This window comes from Macaca thibetana, chromosome 2, assembly GCF_024542745.1.
Source record: "Macaca thibetana thibetana isolate TM-01 chromosome 2, ASM2454274v1, whole genome shotgun sequence".
In the NCBI taxonomy this organism is placed as follows: domain Eukaryota; kingdom Metazoa; phylum Chordata; class Mammalia; order Primates; family Cercopithecidae; genus Macaca; species Macaca thibetana.
In genome coordinates, this window is record NC_065579.1 from 186,267,817 (window position 1) to 186,285,725 (window position 17,909).

Consider the following 17,909-nt stretch of genomic DNA (forward strand, 5'->3'; position numbering starts at 1 on the left):
CTCTTCCTTTTGTAAATTTCCCTGCCTCAAGTATGTCTTTATCAGCAGTGGGAAAGTGAGCTAATACAGTTGGTTATAGGTAAAACACAGTCAGATAGAAGAAATAAATTCTAATGTTTGATAGCCGACTAAGATGACTTAGCAGCAATATTATGTATATTTCAAAGTAACTAGAATAGGAAACTTGAAATGATACCAGCACATACAAATGGTAAACATTCAAGGTGAAAGATACTTCACTTACCCTGACTTAATCATTACACATTCTTAACATGTAACAAACACTCACATGTAACCCATACATATGTATGTTATTACATATTATTAAAATAAAATTTAAAAAACTAAAATAAAATTAAAAGGAATTGAGAATATCAGTCACATAACAGCAAGGAAACAATTCCTTCCAACAACCTGAGAAAGTTTTTCTCTTGAGAAAAAGAACATACCCAGTCAACACTTAATTTCAGCCTTGTTGGATCCTGAACAGAGGACCCAGTTCAAATTTGTCAGGCTCCTGACCCATGGCAAATCTTAGATGATAAGTACTATATATCCTGTGGCTTTGTGTTGATTTCAAATCATGGATGTGTTTGGGCTAAACAAGTTTTGTATCATTTTTGGTTCTGGTTATGGTAAGTCACAGAACTATGCTAGTAAACAGACTAATTCCTAAATAATCCTAACCAAAACTCTCAATGCATTTTTCTGTCTATTGGCAGAAATTAATATTTCACAAATACATAAGAATTAATTGATTTTGTAAGTAGAAAAATTTTTAAGTAGTTGATATTTCCTATAACTATTTTTATTTAATGCATTTTATACTACTTTCTCTGCTGAACTGTTAGGAAAACTAACTCACAAATGTTAACAAGCAAATAAAATGGTGGATATAGTTTTAATGTGAAAGGAAAATAACTAGACACAGTTTCAAGGAGTAGATATATCACAAGATTATAACTGAAATAATTCTAAATAAAGTCTAGATGCTTTATCATTTGCTTACTTACTTTAATATTTATTCACATCTTAGTGGATAAGTTTAGTATTAAATCTTACATACTTAAGATAAATAATACTAAGGCTATTATGAAACATTATCTTTACTGAGATTACAAGCTATCCTATATTTGGTTTACTCTTCTCTTTTCAGTAACTTCATATATAAGGTTGCAGTCATATAAATTAAAAGAAAATAATGAAATACAATTCTTGATAGATTAGTTAATATATTAATGGGATGCAATGTTATACAATGTTTTTTGAGTAACAGTACTGATAATAAACAAAACCAATATAAAATGGTATATTAGAACTTTCAAAATAAAAAAAATGCAATTTTTAATAAAATCAAGTACTGCTAAAGTTCAAAAAACTAAGTTACATACAATAATCTTATCAACTCAACAAATGCCTTAGTAAATTAATTGTCAAAAAGTCATACAATTTCATCTAATTACTTATGCCTTAAGTATCTGTAAATGTGACATAATACTAGAATGCCTTGTATATACATAATTTACTAACTCTTTAAGGTAACTAGTGAACTGTCAAGGAAAAAAGAATAACAATCCAAAGTAAGAAGATATTAAGAGACATAATTACACCTAATCTTTACTACAATGGAAATCGCTATTCTCTATAATCCTAAGGAAGCATACAAAAAGGGCCTTTTATTAATAACTTAATAAATAAATATTGCTCCTGACAATACCACCAGTCTGGGGGTACAATAGGACAAGTAAATGATAATATGTCATATTTTCTATAGCTCTGCTCTTGCCAGTTATTATCATTGGGTTTTGTCCCAGTCTCTTGCTTAATAAAGGTTAAAAATTCTGGAAAGAGATTAAAACCTTCTGTTTTTCCAGTTTCTGTAGTTTTCCCTATCTTCCTTCTATCTGTGGTATTGATTGAATCATCTACATTATCTGTATGCACAGAGACTCTGTTGCCTTACAATGAGTCCGTGAAGCACAATCCTATGTTCTGCTTCCTCTAAATCATGCATTCTGAGATACAATGTTTACTCCCTACTTTGTATTCCCTATTAGTCCTGCCCTAAAGCCAATGACGCATTTACCCAGATGTTAGTTCTATTGTATAACCAAAATTGTGCAAGTCTTATAGGACTATGGGAGAGGCTGTTGTGCAAACAAGTATCATTGGCATTGAAGTGGTGATGAAACTGAAAGGGTGTTAGATGTTATACCAGTCAGAATTCTCTAATTGCAAATAATGGAAACCAAATTCGTGTAGCTGAAGTTGTAAAGAGGAAGCACAGATAATCCTTCTAGCAAGTCAGCACTAAATTGACACAGCTTAAAGAAAAGTTATAGTCTTTTACTTGCCCTTTTTATATTCTATGTTTATCTTGGTGACTGAGGGCAGGAGATGATAATTGGTGACACAGGTAATAATATATATAACGTTCACTGAAACCATACTGTTTGAAGAAGCATTTTCAGGGAAGAGTACATTGAACTTAATTGTTATGTAGGGAGAAAGGAAACAACTAAACCAATGTGTGAGTAAAATGTATGAACAGATAATCATAAAGAATAGCAGGGACAATATAGTAAGTAAAATCAAATGATGCAATAGGTCACTCTAGGTTTATTAGATACAATTACAAAAATACGTTATTTATTTATAGTCTGGAAAGTTTAAATAACCAAAATATTGGTCTCTTAAGACAGAAAGAAATTATGAAACACCAATCTAATAATATTAATAATCACATTTGAAATATCTTGTATGTTTATTGTTCTATTTAAGTATCCTATTTCTCCTTTTTTTATGTTTTGTTACCTTTTTTTAGGAACAAAACAAAATTCTTAAATTTTGTTTTTAAACTTGTTACCAACAGTAGGCATCTTTCTAAACTGAATTCCAGTGATCCCTGCCTCTTTCTGATATTCATGCTCTGGTATAATCACATGCCCTTGAGAGTGACCAACACCTAATGCATTGCTAACAATAGCAGAAAAACACAAAAGTGATTAGATGTCACTTCTGAGATTTATAAAAAAGACTATATGCTGGGCATAGTAGCTCATGCCTGTAATCCCAGCACTTTGGGGAATAAAGGCAGGGGATTACTTGAGCCCAGGAGTTTGAGAGCAGCCTGGGCAACGTAGCAAGACTCTGTGTATACTAAAAATAAATAAATAAATAAATAATTAACAAAGCATGGTGGTGTGTGCATATAGTACTAGATATTCTGGAGTCTGAGGCAGGAGTATTACCTGAGCCTGGGAGGTGGAGGCTTCAGTGAGCCATGATGGAGCCACTGCACTCCAGCCTGGGAGACAGAGCGAGACCCTGTATCAATAAATAAATAAATAAATAAATAAATAAATAAATAAATATAAAGGCTGTCTTCAGTCTTGTCCCCACTCTCTTTCTAACTCTTCTTGCTTGCTTGTTGCTTATTCTAATGAAGAAAACATCCATGTTCTAAGGTATCCCATAGAGAATCTGATGGCGAAGGAAACAGAGTAAGGCCACTGAGAGACAATCAACAAGAAGCTGAGGCACTAGTCTAACCTGAGAAGAAAGGTATCTTAACAACAAGTTACGAGCATTGATGAAAATCCTCCCTCACTTGAGGCTTGATATGATTTCAGTCCCATTTGGCACCTTCGTCACAGCTCTGAGAAAAACTTATATATATTTAGGGTGTAGAATGGTATTTTTGATACATGTAAATATTTTTAAACGATTCAATCAAGCTAGTAAACATCCATCATCTCATGTACTTGCTATGCTTTTTGTGATGAAGACATTAAAGACCTACTTGCTTAGCAATTCTCAAGAATATAATGCATTATTCATAACAATAGTCACCCCACACAAAATAGATCTTCAGACATTTTTCTATCTTTCTGAAACTTAGTATACTTTGACCAACATCTTTCCATTCCTCTGATCCTTCTCCTGCTCTACCCTTACCCTTGGTAATTACTGTTCTACTCTCATCTTCCGTGAGTCTGACTTTTTCAAATTCCACACATATGTGGGATTATGCAACATTTGTCTTTCTCTGCCTGGCTTATCTCACTGAGAAAAATGTAATGTAGTGTCCTCCAGTTTTATCTATGTTTTTGCAAATGATAGGGTTTTCTTCTCTTTTGAGTCTGAGAAGAATTCTATTCCACTGTGTATGTCTATGTCTGCATTTTCCCCCATTAGTGATAGTTCTGCTTTCTGTGTTTCTTCAGTTACTGGCAGTGCTATGGTTTGCATACAATTTTTCCCCACAAAACTCATGTTGAAGTTAATTGCCAATCTAACAGTGTTGGGAAGTGGTGCAGCCTTTAAGAGGTGTTTGGATCATAAGGAATCCTCCCTCATGAAGGTATTAAAACAGTCTTGTAGTAGTCAATGAGTTCTCACTGTCCTGAAGCTGAATTCGTTACCGTGACAGTGGGTTGTTATGAAGCAGACTCTCTCTCCTGTTTGGTCTCTTTGCACACACCAATTCTCCTTCTGCTTCTCCGTCATGTTGTGATGCAGGATGAGGCTTTTATTGGAAGCAAAACAGATACTGGTGCCATTCTCTGGATTTTACAGCCGTCAGAATTTTGAGCCAAGTAGATCCCTTTTATTTGTAATTTACCTAGCCTCAAGTGTTCTGTTACATCAACACTAAAGAGAATACAACACGTGGTCAACCAGGATTTAAAAATATTTTTTAAAATTCATAAATAAACAATTTATGTTTCACATTGAGCACCAATTTGGGTAGCTGGTAAAATCTTATGTGGTCCCACCCTTTCTTGCCCAGGTCATGAATGATAACTTTATGCAGTGTATCCACACTGTATATGCTCCCTGCCAACTATTCTATAGGTAAAAAACATAGTGTTTGGGGTTTGATATGATCCACAGTCTCAGGTAGCCACTAAGGAGCCTGGAACATAATCCCTGTAGATAAGGGTGATAAGGCTGGACTACCATATATATATTACACTCCCCTACACACATATAATATGCCATTAAATTAGATAACCTAGAAGAAATGGATACATTCTTAGAAACATATACCTTACCAAAACTGAATCATGAAAGATTAGAAAATCCGGACAGACTAATAACTAGTAAAGAGTGAATCACTAATCAAAAGCTGCCAAAAAAGAGAAGCCCAGGACCTGAAAGCTTCACTGCTGAAGTCTACTAACCATTCAAAAAAACAAGAAACACTAATATTTCTTAAGTATTTCCAGAACACTGAAGAGGAGACAATACTTCCAAGCTCATTTTACATGATCAGCATTACCCTACTTCTAAACCCAGAAAAGGATACTACAAAAAAAGAAAATTAAAGGCTAATATTTCTGATGAACAGAGGTGCAAGTCTTCAACACAATACTGGTAACCACATTCAATAACACATTAAAATAATTATCCACCATGATCAAGTGGGATTTATTCTTTCATGCAAGAGTAATCAAACATATGAAAGGAATAAACGTGATATATCACATTAATAAAATTAAGGATATAAATCATATGATCATCTCAATAGATACAGAAAAAGGAATTGACAAAATTCAACACTTTTTTATTTTAAAAACTTATAAGGAATTAGATATATAATAAATATATTTCAATATAATAAAGGTCATATATGACATATTAGTAGCTGATATTGTATTGCACAGTGAAAAGCTGTAAACCTATTCCTCTAAGATCAGAAACAAGGCAAGGATGCCCACTCAAGCCATTTCTATTCAATATAGTACTACAATTCCTCGCCATAGGAAGTATGTAACAGAGATAAAAAGTATTCAAGTTTGAGAGAAGTAAAATTATCTCTGTTTGTAGATGACATGAATTTATATATAGAAAACCCTAAAGATTCCATCAAAAACCTAATAAAACAAATAAATTCAATAAAGTTGAAGCATACAAAATCAACATATAAAAATCAATAGCAGTTTTATACACTAAGAGCAAACTATCCAAAAAATCAAGAAAGCAATCTTACTTACAATAGCATCAACAAAACCTATAATACTTAGAAATAAATTTAACCAAGGAGATGAAGCATTTGTGCAATGAAAACTGAAAATCACTGATGAAAGAAATTAATGGAGACACAAACAAGTGGAAAGACATCCCACGTGCATGAATTGGAAGAACTGATATTGTTAAAATGTCCATACTACCCAAAACAATCTGCATATTTAATGCAATCACAACGACAAAGTTACAATGACATTTTCATAGAAATGGAAAAAAAAAATCTAAGCTCTGCACAAAACCACAAAAGACCTGGAGTAGACAAAATGATTTGGGACAAAAAGTATAAAGCCGGAGGCATCACACTACCTGATTTAAAATCATAGTTTTAAAGCTATAGTAATCAAAGCAGTATGGTACTGGCATAAAAACAGACATTTAGGCCAATGGAATCAGAAGAGTTAGAAATAGATCCAAATATTTACAGTCAATTGATCTTCAGCAAAGGTGCCAAGGACATAAAATTAGGAAAGGACAAGTTCTTTAATAAATGATGTTGGAAAACCTGAATATTCACATTGGGAAGAATAAAAATGGATCTTTATCTCACACCATATTAAAAAATCACTCAAAAAGGGTTAAAGACTTAAACAAAAGACCTGAAACTCTAAAACCACCAGAAAAAAATCATAAGGAACATAGATCTTGGCCTTGGTCTGGGCAATGAAGTTTTGGCTATGACCCCTAAAAGACAGACAACAAAAACAAATATAGACAATCAGATTATATCAAACTAAGAAGCACAGCAAAAGGAAACATTAACAGAGTAAAGAGCCTCCTATGTAATGACAGAAAATTTTTGCAAACCATACATCTCATAAGGAATTAATATCCAAAATATATTAGGAACTGAAATAACTAAATAGCAAAAAATAGAAATAATAAATGTAATAAATGGGCAAAACACCTGAATAGACATTGCTTAAAAGAAAATACTTAAATAGCCAACAAGTATATGAATAAATGGTCGACATCTCTATTCATCAGGGAAATGTAAGTTAAAATTGCAATGAAATACCACCTCCCACTTGTTAGAATGGCTATTATCAAAAAGACAAATGATAACATGTGTTGGAAACGATGTGGAGAAAAAGGAAGCTTTGTAAACTCTTGGTAGGAATGTAAGTTAGCAAATCCATTATGGAAACCAGTATAGAGGTTCCTCAAAAACTTCAAAGTAGCACTACAGTATGATACAGCAATCCTATTTCAGGACACATATCCCAAAAATATGGTATCAGTATGTTGAAAAGGTATCTGTACCCACCCTGTTTCTGAATTGGTATTCATAATAGCCAAGATGTGGAATCAACCGCATATTTATCAGTTAGTAAATGAATGAATGAAAAATAGGGCAATATATGCACAATATAATATTAATAAGGCCAAATAAAGAGGGGAGTCTTTGTTATTTACAGCATCATCATATTGTTTATACATGTTTCTAGTAAACAGCCTTCATGAAGTTCTTTTTTTTATTATTATATTTAAAGTTCTGGGATACATGTGCAGAACGTGCAGGTTTGTTACATAGGTATACACGTGCCACGGTGGTTTGCTGCACCCATCAACCCATCATCTACATTAGGTATTTCTCCTAATGCTATCCCTCCCCAAGACCCCCACCGCAACACAGACCTCAGTGTGTGATGTTCCCCTCCCCATGTCCATGTGTTCTTATTGTTCCACTCCCACTTATGAGAATATGCAGTGTTTGGTTTTCTGTTCCTGTGTTAATTTGCTGAGAATGATGGTTTCTAGCTTCATCCATGTCCCTGAAAAGGACATGAACTCATCCTTTTTATGGCTGCATAGTATTCCACAGTGTATATGTGTCACATTTGCTTTATCCAGTCTATCACTGATGGACATTTGGGTTGCCACCAAGTCTTTGCTACTGTGAATAGTGCCACAATAAACATACATGTGCATATGTCTTTAGAGTAAAATGATTTATAATCCTTTGGGTGTATACCCAGTGTATTGGGTATTGATTGTTGAGTCAAATGATATTTCTGGTTCTAGATCCTCGAGGAATCACCACACTGTCTTCCACAATGGTTAAACTAATTGACACTCCCACCAACATAGTAAAAGTGTTCCTATTTCTCCACATCCTCTCCAGCATTTGTTGTTTCTTGAGATTTTAATGATTGCCATTCTAACTGGCATGAGGTGATATCTCATTGTGGTTTTGATTTTCATTTCTCTAATAACCAGTGATGAAGAAATTTTTTTCATATGTTTGTTGGTGGCATAAAGTCATCATTTGAAAAGTGTCTGTTCATATCCTTTGCCCACCTTTTGATGGGGTTGTTTGTTTCTTTTCTTTTAAATTTGATTAAGATCTTTGTAGATTCTGGATATTAGTTCTTTGTCAGTTGAATAGATTGCAAAAATTTTCTCCCATTCTGTGGGTTACCTGCTCACTCTGATGACAGTTTCTTTTGCTGTGCAGAAGTTCTTAAAACAGTGTGTGTCTTTTTAATAAAACAATCCATTCACTTTTTAAAGCAACAAATAAGATTTAATACTTTAATATTTATTTTTCAGGAAAGATGATACGATTTACAGTTTAAAAATAATAGAACAAAGGTGGAAAGAAAAGGCGAGTGGCCACAATCTTTTACAAGCATTTTCATGCCATGTTGTCAGAAAATATAATTTGGTCTAACTTCCTACTTCCTTATGTAGCCACTTGCTTTGTTTACTACCTCAGTTGACTCTTGGAGTAAGAAACATTTCCAGTGAGTATCCATACTTTGAAAAACTTTAATAACACTTTAAAATGTTGCTCTGTTGAAAGCATCTCTTATATAAAAATTGTATTTTAATTAATAAATTTCTACTCTTTTTATCATTAATGCTAGATTCACTGCAATACAAATAAGTGCTATGTTTCATTTCTGTTTTAAAAAAATTATATGGCTATTCTTATGACTTACTAAATTGCCAATATCTGCTCAAAAATATTTATTATGCAAAATGGCAAGCACTAATCATAGAAAGAATAATATAGTAAATGTAATATTTAATAGTTATTAACATTTACCATGTCTTATGTATTTTTTTCTGTAGTGTTACATACAAATATATACATACAGGTACAGAGATAAATAGCATAGCAATTACATATGTAACTTACTATTTACTTGGAACTTGTCAGAAAATGATTTGAAAAATATTACTGACATCATAATATTTCATCACTAATTCTTTAGCATGCATCTATTTTTAAAAGGTACATTATCCTGTATTCACATTATCAAATATAAAAATACTGAAATAACATTTTCTCTCTTCATTGACAGTATAATCCTATACTCGTAAAACTCTAAAAACTCCGCCAAAAGGCTCCTAAAACTGATAAATGACTTCAGTAATGTTTCAGGTTACAAAATCAACATAGAAAAATCAGTAGCATTGGTATACATTAATGATGTTCAGGCTGAGAGTCAAATAAAATCAAACTCAGCAATAGAAAACCAAATACCACATGTTCTAACTTACAAGTGGTAGCTAAACTTTGAGTACACATGGACAAAAAGATGGTAACAATAGTTACAACAGAATACTAGAGGAGGGAGACAGAGAGAGGGGTGTAGGTTGAAAAAGTACCGATTAGGTACTATGCTCTCTACCCGGATGACAGAATTTGTACCCCAAACCTCAACATCATGCCATACATTCGTGTAACAAGTCTTCACATGTACTCCCTAAATCTAAAATAAATTTGAAATTAGATTTAAAAAAATCACCTAGATCCCAGTTTGTTTTTTGCTGTAGAGGTACCATTGTTCTTGCACATATCAATAAACAACTCCAGGAAATATATTTTCGTTAAAATAATTCTGCCTTTATGTTTACATTTCCAATCAACATAACAAAGTTCATTCTTTTTTTAAGAATTTTATGTTATTATATTTCAAAATATTGACTCCAAATAATGCCATTTGGATGTTATGTTTTATTATATATATATCAGTTTAATATTATTTTTATATATACATACTTATATATTTACATACCTGAATAAATTCACAATTTGAATAACGTAATAAAATTACTAAGAGCAGCTTACTTACGTTTTTTGTTTGTTAAGAATATACATACCTTGAGGAAGGGTAGAGGATTAGGAGCTAATAGCTAAGGTTACAGGGTTTTATTTTGATGTGGTGAAAATGTTATAAAATTGTGTAATGCTTGCACGTAACTGTGTATATATTAAAAACTATTGAGTTGTATACTTTGGGTTAATTGTAGAGTATGTAATTATATATCAATAAAACTGTTGAAATACATCCTTTACATTCTTGCTCCCTTTGAAATCAGGCAAATTTATTTTTAATTTTTAATATTTAGTTTTGAGAATTCTTTATATATTCTGGTCACAAGCTCCTTATCTGATATACTATTTGCAAAGGTTTTCTCGCATTGCATGCCTAGTCTTTTCACTTTCCTGATGGTGGCCTTAACTTTTAAATGTTGATGAAGTACAATGATCTGTTTACCCATAGTCATTTATGCTTTTGGTGTAGTATAAAATATCCCCTAAACCAAAATCATAATGATTTACTCCTATTTATTCTTGTAGGAGTTTTAGAGTTTTAGCTCTTACAATTACATCTATGATCCATTTAGAATTTTTTTTTTTTACAGGATGTAAAGAACATGTCAACATTATTGTGTTGCACATGGTTATTCAGGTGTCCATGCACCATTCCTTTCTCATTGGATTATCTTGGCATGCTTGTGAAAATCAATTAATCATTAATCTAATTACTTACATTAATGATCTAATTAATTAATTTCTGGGCTCTCAATTTCATTCCATTGATCTATACATCTACCTTTATTCCAATATCATGTTGTGTTGATAGCAGTAGCTTTGTGATAAACTTTGGAATTGGGAATTGTCAGTTTCTAACATTGCTCTTTTTCAAGATTTCTTTGACTATTTTGAATCCATTGTACATACATATTGTCAGATCAGCTTATCAATTCCTGCCAAAAAAAAGGCTAGCTAGGATTTTGACAGGGATTATGTTAAATTTATACATCAATTTGGAGAATATTGTCATCTAAATAATGAAGTCTCTCATGATTTTTGAATGTGGGATGTCTTTTGTTTATTTATGTCTTCTTTCATTTCTTTCAAAAATGTCTTTTAGTTTGCCATTACATTTTTCAGGGCTTTGCTGGCTTGGAGTCGTAGATTTCTCAGGCATTTGCATTGTATCTTCCAGAGAATATTTTTTGCCTTGGAATTATAGCACCCCTCTTATATTTTCAATACAGGTTAAATCACATTTTTATTTTTTATTTCTCATGAAATTTTAGTGGAAAGAGACATGAAAGTGTGTGTACATTTTGTCATGATGAACCAGAATGCTTTTTATTTTAAAGTTTTTCTCCAATGTTACCTCTTCAGTCAACTTTCCACAGACCTGACCTACAGTTTGTATGTTTCTGGTGTGCATCTTAACATTTTATAGATCTATATTTGCACTATAATATTAAATACATATCTTTGTGGCTGTTTCTCCCACTTAGAAAGCTGATATCATGTTTTAATTATTGTTGGATCCTTATAGCACAACATGATAAAAATACATAAATGGAAACAATGTGATAATCTTATGGCCAATGTCTTGAAAAGTATATCATTCTATATAAAAAGTAGTAAATATTTAAAGCAGATACAGCTTTGTAATTCTATAATATCATATTAATATCTTCATAAGTAGAAAGTTTGCATGTAATTGGTATAGGTCTGCATCAAATTAAGTGGTAACAAATATCAGTGTTGTTCGGAGCTGAATGTGTGTTTCTCCAAAATTTATATGTTGAAGCTCTAAACCCCGTACCATAGAATGTGCTTGTATTTGCAGAAAGGACTTTCAAAGGTGATTAAGTTAAAATGAAGCCTTAGAATGGGCCCTAATCCAATCTGACTGATGTCTTTATAATAAAAAATCAGGACACACAAATAGATGCCACCACAGATGCGTGGACATAAAGGAAAGACCATGTGAGGGCAGAGAGTAAAAGCAGTCACACCTGACAGCCAAGGAGAGAAGCCCCAGAAGAAACCTACCCTGCTGCTGACACCTTGATTTTGGACTTCCGGCCTCCAAAACTGGGAGAAAATAAATTTCTGTGTTTACACCACACAGTATATGGTATTTTGTTATGGCAGCGCTAGCAAACTAATACAAGTGTCCAGAAACAGTAATAAACAACCATGATCATCTGTTTATGTACTGTTTGTAGCTGTTTCCAGGCTCCAAAGGCTGAGTTGTAGTTGTGGCAGAAATTGTATGTCCTGCAAGTCTAAAATATTTACTCTCTAGCCCTTGACAGAAAATATTTGCCAATTCCTGGTGTAGGGATTGGGGATATATGTACATTAGTAAAGAAATTATACAGGATGATGCTATAATTTTTAAATCAGATTTTAAAAATGTTTTGAGTATTCACTAGGGAAACCCAGTGTATCAGTAACGTTTTTAACCTCTGTAGCATGAGAGAAAGAAAAAAGAGGTTCTAAATAAATTAGGGTTGCAGAGCTTTAGCAGCACATGTGTACAGTAATTTATTAATCAAAAGTACCATTACGTATCATAGCAAAACTGACTATTACTTTTATAATAAAACTGAAATATTGAAAGGTTAAGAATAAAGTTCCATGAGTTAGTTCTGATGATGACATATCTGGAGTCAATAAGCCATGTTTCAAACTGAGGATATTTTTTCAAATAATTACTCAGATAAATCCAAGTAAATATTGTATTCAAAAGCTAAAAATAAGATATGTTAGATAAAGTCAGATTAAGTTGTGTTAATTATTGTAAATAATTATTTACAGAAGCAGCAGTGATAGTGGTATTGCTACCATCAAGTGGTTCTTATTTTCTTGAGAGTTGGAAGAAGTGCAAAATAATGTCAATGTCAGTAAATAAAATGTCATTCCAACTTCTTTGTTGAAATTTGGGAAAATAACATATTTCTCATGGGACTACAGTAGGTGTAGAGAATTGCAAATGCGTAGGCCTTCCAAGAAGAGAAGACTCTACAAGTCCCAAGGGAGGGAGGTGCATGATAAAAGGAAGCTTCCTTGCCAAAAGTTGTTGGATTTGGTTTCTGCAGCTCTATTCAGAACAAAAACAAATTGTAGTCAATAACCTGGGTCTCCCAGCAACACAGACACACAAGAGAATGAAAGATTACATTTCATGAACTCCCTCACAAAATTAAGTGTACAAAGGAAAACATATAAACAGGTAGAGTAGCACTGTATTCTTGTGTTCTATGAATGGATACCCTACTCTATGCCAGGTGCTGTCAGTGGATCTGAGATACAGAGAAGGAGACAGGATTCTTGTATTCATGCAGGTCATAGACTCATAGGGGCTATATGGTAGTCTAATCAATAAAGTTACTAATATCATCATTTCCTTAAAAATAAAAATCATAACATTTTAGTTTCCTAAAAGTACTCTATGAGATAAATTGTTTAATATTTTTTCAAGAATTATCAGAAAGCAAAAAAAAAAAAAAGTTTCTAACCCACAGAAACTCTTAGAAGACTATCTTTTTTAGAAAGTCCTAATATCTACTTTTAAATTATCAAGAATATAGCTAGTAAAAAATACTTTAGAGGTAGAGAAACATAAAAGAAAACTACCAAATCACGGATTTAACCAATTTTGTATGCTTGAGATTTTTAACATTAGTTGCTCAGCACAAGTGGAATAACAGTACCACATACATCATATTTATTTTTTCTATATAGAAGTAAAAGTATAATTTCATAGGAATACTGCATCCAATTTTATATTTCATAATGTGTGTTCCCTATAGATCCATCAGCTAGAAGCCAGAACGGGTGAGATGTACACATGACACAAAGTGGAAAGTGGGAGCTTCAATTGTGATTACCTATTTTGAAATGTGGAAATGGTGGTAAAAATGAGCTTCTCACCTTCGATGTCACATATTCAGGTACTTCATAACTTCTCTAAATGTGCAAAGTAAGTTATGCTCTAAGACTGAGGTAATTTTCTTCAGATTTCATTCATTACAATTAAATGGACTGAATACATGTATAGAAAGCTCTTAGGGGAATGTCTAACTCAAGTGCTATAGAAGATGCAGAAACTGTACCTTTGCATTCCTAGCTGGTACAAGGTTGACAGTGCATCAAAGTTGTTGTAATTTGATACCATGTGCTTGTTTTAATTGTAATAATTTGATATTTATTGATTGTAACTTTTTCACTACTTCCAACTCAGGATATTTGTTTGTCGTTGTCATGGTAAGATTGCCAAATTTACCTGAAACAGAACCTAACCTTATATCCTTAAAGCAATTCCTTCAACTAAGATTTAAATCCACAAGCTGGGTACAGTGGTGAACACCTGTAGTCCTAGCTATTAGAGAGGCTAAGACAGGAGCCTGAGCACAGGAGTTTGAGTCCAGCCTGGGAAACACAGCAAGACACTGTGTTTAATTTAAAAAGGAAAAAAAAATAAGGATTCAAATTCGGATGACAGAGCTGTGTCCTATATTCGTCACAATTGTTCTCCCTAAAATAACAAAGTTTACAGCTCCTTATCTTTTTTAGGTGATAACATCAATAGCAATTAGTAAAACACAGGTGATGTTTAATTTACCTGCTCTTTATTTCAAATTATTTTTCTATTAACTTCATTTATCTATTTAATTATCTGCAATTAAGTAGACATTTAATCATTTTACCTCTTTTTCATTTTGTTAATATAGATTATTGCCTAAAAAACTTGTAAGCAAAAATCCTACCAAGACCTCCAACTGGAAAATTTGAAATCCCATTTGGTGATCTAGAAGTACACTTTTGCATGTAATCAGAAGAAAGAAAGAAAATAAGAAAGACAGAAAAATAATTAAGTAAAAGAATAAAGAAGAATGAAGAAGAAAAATTATTTACAAAGTAAGAAGGAGATAAGAGGGAAGAGATAGAAGGAAAAAACAAAAAGAATAAAAATGTTTAATATTTGAGAAAATCTAGCAACTCACAGAAGAGTTCATTTATATTAGGATAAAGAAAACTAAAAAATGTTAAATGGGTATGTAAGATAGGAGTCAATGTAGAGCAACCTATCACAAAAGTTAATTGGAACAAATTTATGTTTATTTAAATAACACCTAGAAATACACAGTTATGCCAGATTAATAATTCTAAAATTTTAAATGTAACATTTAAATGTAATTGTTTAAAATATAATTAATCCATTATATTTATACATATTTATTTTTCCAATTGCTTACCAATATATAATAGTATATCTCATATTGTAAAGTCAGTCTTGTTTTTCCCCTTCCTTCTCTTCCTCTTTTTCTTTTCTCTCTTCCTTCCTTTGTTTTTTTCACCACCGTTCTCTGTTTTCTTTCTTTCTTTTGTCCACCCTTATTTATTCTCCCCCACCTAAGAGGAACATAGAAATCACAATCAGACCCACAGAAATTGCTTAGAGTATGGTCAGCAAATGAGGAACACATTTATTGATTAGCTTCTTTGAAATATCATCTATTTATATCTTATAAATTCAAATTTAATTATCTATCTTATAGAAGAAATTAGACAATTATAAACTTTCTAAGTATTAAAACAGACATCTGGTTATTTCCTTGAGTATTAAAACATCCTAGATTTTACTTCATACAGGGAATTCTGAATCATTTCCTGGACTTAAATAGATGTTTTCTCATGTTTCTTTATAATCCAGGTTTATTTATGATCACAAGAAGTTGATGCAATATTAGTCACTGACAAGCTTCATTCACCCTACTGTATGATGGAAAAAAGAGTCAAGCTTTGCCTATGACATTTTGTACTCCACGAGCCTTACACTTTGCTCTAGGTATGCACAATGGAATAGACATTATTTTTTTCTTTTCCTCAGGCAGTATATTTCATGAAAAATTCATTTCTTCCATCTCCCACCTCTCAGTAACTCTGTAAGAAAGGTAGACAAAAGGAACTGACCTTTAGTCCATTTGAATGACTAGTCCTGAACTGTTGGCTTGCTGTTTTCTGCTTTCACTGCGAGTGTCCTACCTCTTATCCTGACTCTTGCATACAAATTTAGCTGCTATCTCCTGTTGTGCTTCACTCATACCAATTAGGTTCTCCACACAGACCTCAGTCAGTGGCTATTTTTGAAGTAGGTTGAGTTCGAATTCCTCAAAAGACTAGATTACACGTCTCAGTTTTTCTAACTCTTTAAATGGAAGCACTGAATTAAGCAAAATACTATTGTTCTTAAACATAAAAGGAAATGCAACAAGCCAGGAAATTTAAAGTTAGGAAATTATCATCATACTGCATTACTCTGTCTAACAATGATTACAGTTATGAGATCAGGAATGGGTAACTGTGCAACGGCTGAATACATAGACAAAAAGTTAAAGAAAGGAACAAACAAAGAATGCCAATAAACATAAAAATTGTAGCATGTTATTTGTGAATAAAATAAAATAGATACAAAATAGTATTAATATAATCATAATATTTACTCAGCATTTTGTATACCTCCCTTGGCATTTTTGGGTCACTGCCAGAAAACACAGGTGTTTATAACTATGACAGTTTTTTTTTTTAAAAATGCATCTAGGAAAAAAATGGACTTAATTCCATTCATCAAAAATTATTGATATGAAATTTCAGAGACGGACATATTTAAGAAAACATTTTCAAACTTTAAAAGGCTATAGTAAGATATCTAGGGAAGGAGTTGAAAATACAGATATGAGATAGTTATTAAAATTCAATGTAAAGGGGAAAACAGTTTATTCTGTATTTTACAGTGCTCATAATGGAATTTGAGACTGGTTGATAATATTTAGCCTGAAATAACTACCTCTAAGAGTTGCTTTTCTTTCTTTCTTTTCTTTTTTTTTTTTTTTTTTTTTTTTTTGGTTTATTGAGATGCGCTGTGTCATTATTACAAAACATGAAGAGAGCAGACATTTCACTTTGTTTCAGAATTCTTGTTTTAATATTATGGTGCAGAATTAGTAGTATTATCATTCATGGGTTTTTCTAGCTGTCCAAAGAGCTACACTTTTAGGTTTTCTGGTATGAACATCAGAAAATAAGATGGCCTGATCTTTCATTTAATTCATAAGAATTATAAACTTCAGGAAATCTATTTTGGCCTAAGATTTTCCATGACTTACATGTGAATAAAAATAGAGGGATTTAACTGTCATCTTTGCTTATAGATAAATCCAAATGTATTAACGTGGCTCACAGGGCCCATTATGACCTTGTGCCAATTGATCTAACCTGTCTCCTTTGCTTCCTCTCTCACTTAACACCTGTATGCCTCAAATACAAAATTTTCACAAGGCCATATTCTCATTTCTTACAAAAGAATTTTACATCCTTTCTCTTTTAAGAGAAAGGCCATTTGATGGTGAGCTTGGACTCCATTTTATCAAGGAATTCTTCTTAAGTCTCCAAATACAGCTTTTTGTTCCTTCTTTTGGTTCCCATGGCTTTCTGCATTTAAACTATTGTTATTCTTCATTTCATCTCTAGCAGGATATTTAATTGTAATTTTTGTTTGTTTGTTTTTTGGTCATCAGTAAAATTTAGCATAGCTCTTGGACCATATTTTTCTGGTTTATTTCCCATTATCTGGTTTCTACCATGCCTGTCTGGATAGCACTCTATTTTGGCCCTGACACAATTTAGTTCTACCTCTTTTCAGGCTATCTACATTCTCTCTGTTCTCCTTAAAGCCGCTCATTGGGTTTAATGGGTTTCTCCCTGCTTTCTATACTCCATGACTTGTTTAGACTTCTAATTTGCCAGTAGATAACACTGGTTAAGA

General features: G+C 32.4%; 1 long non-coding RNA gene across 1 annotated transcript in view; it reads right to left on the reverse strand.

Moving 5' to 3' along the window:
* Positions 1–16,130, reverse strand: part of LOC126947905 (uncharacterized) — a 55,489-nt gene extending 39,359 nt beyond the window's left edge. The window contains exons 1-3 of the long non-coding RNA XR_007723246.1: positions 16,058–16,130; positions 15,340–15,496; positions 3,252–3,327 (exon numbers count right to left, since the gene is read on the reverse strand). This is a non-coding gene — a long non-coding RNA (uncharacterized LOC126947905). The remainder of the gene's footprint in view (positions 1–3,251; positions 3,328–15,339; positions 15,497–16,057) is intronic.
* Positions 16,131–17,909: the final 1,779 nt, after the last annotated feature.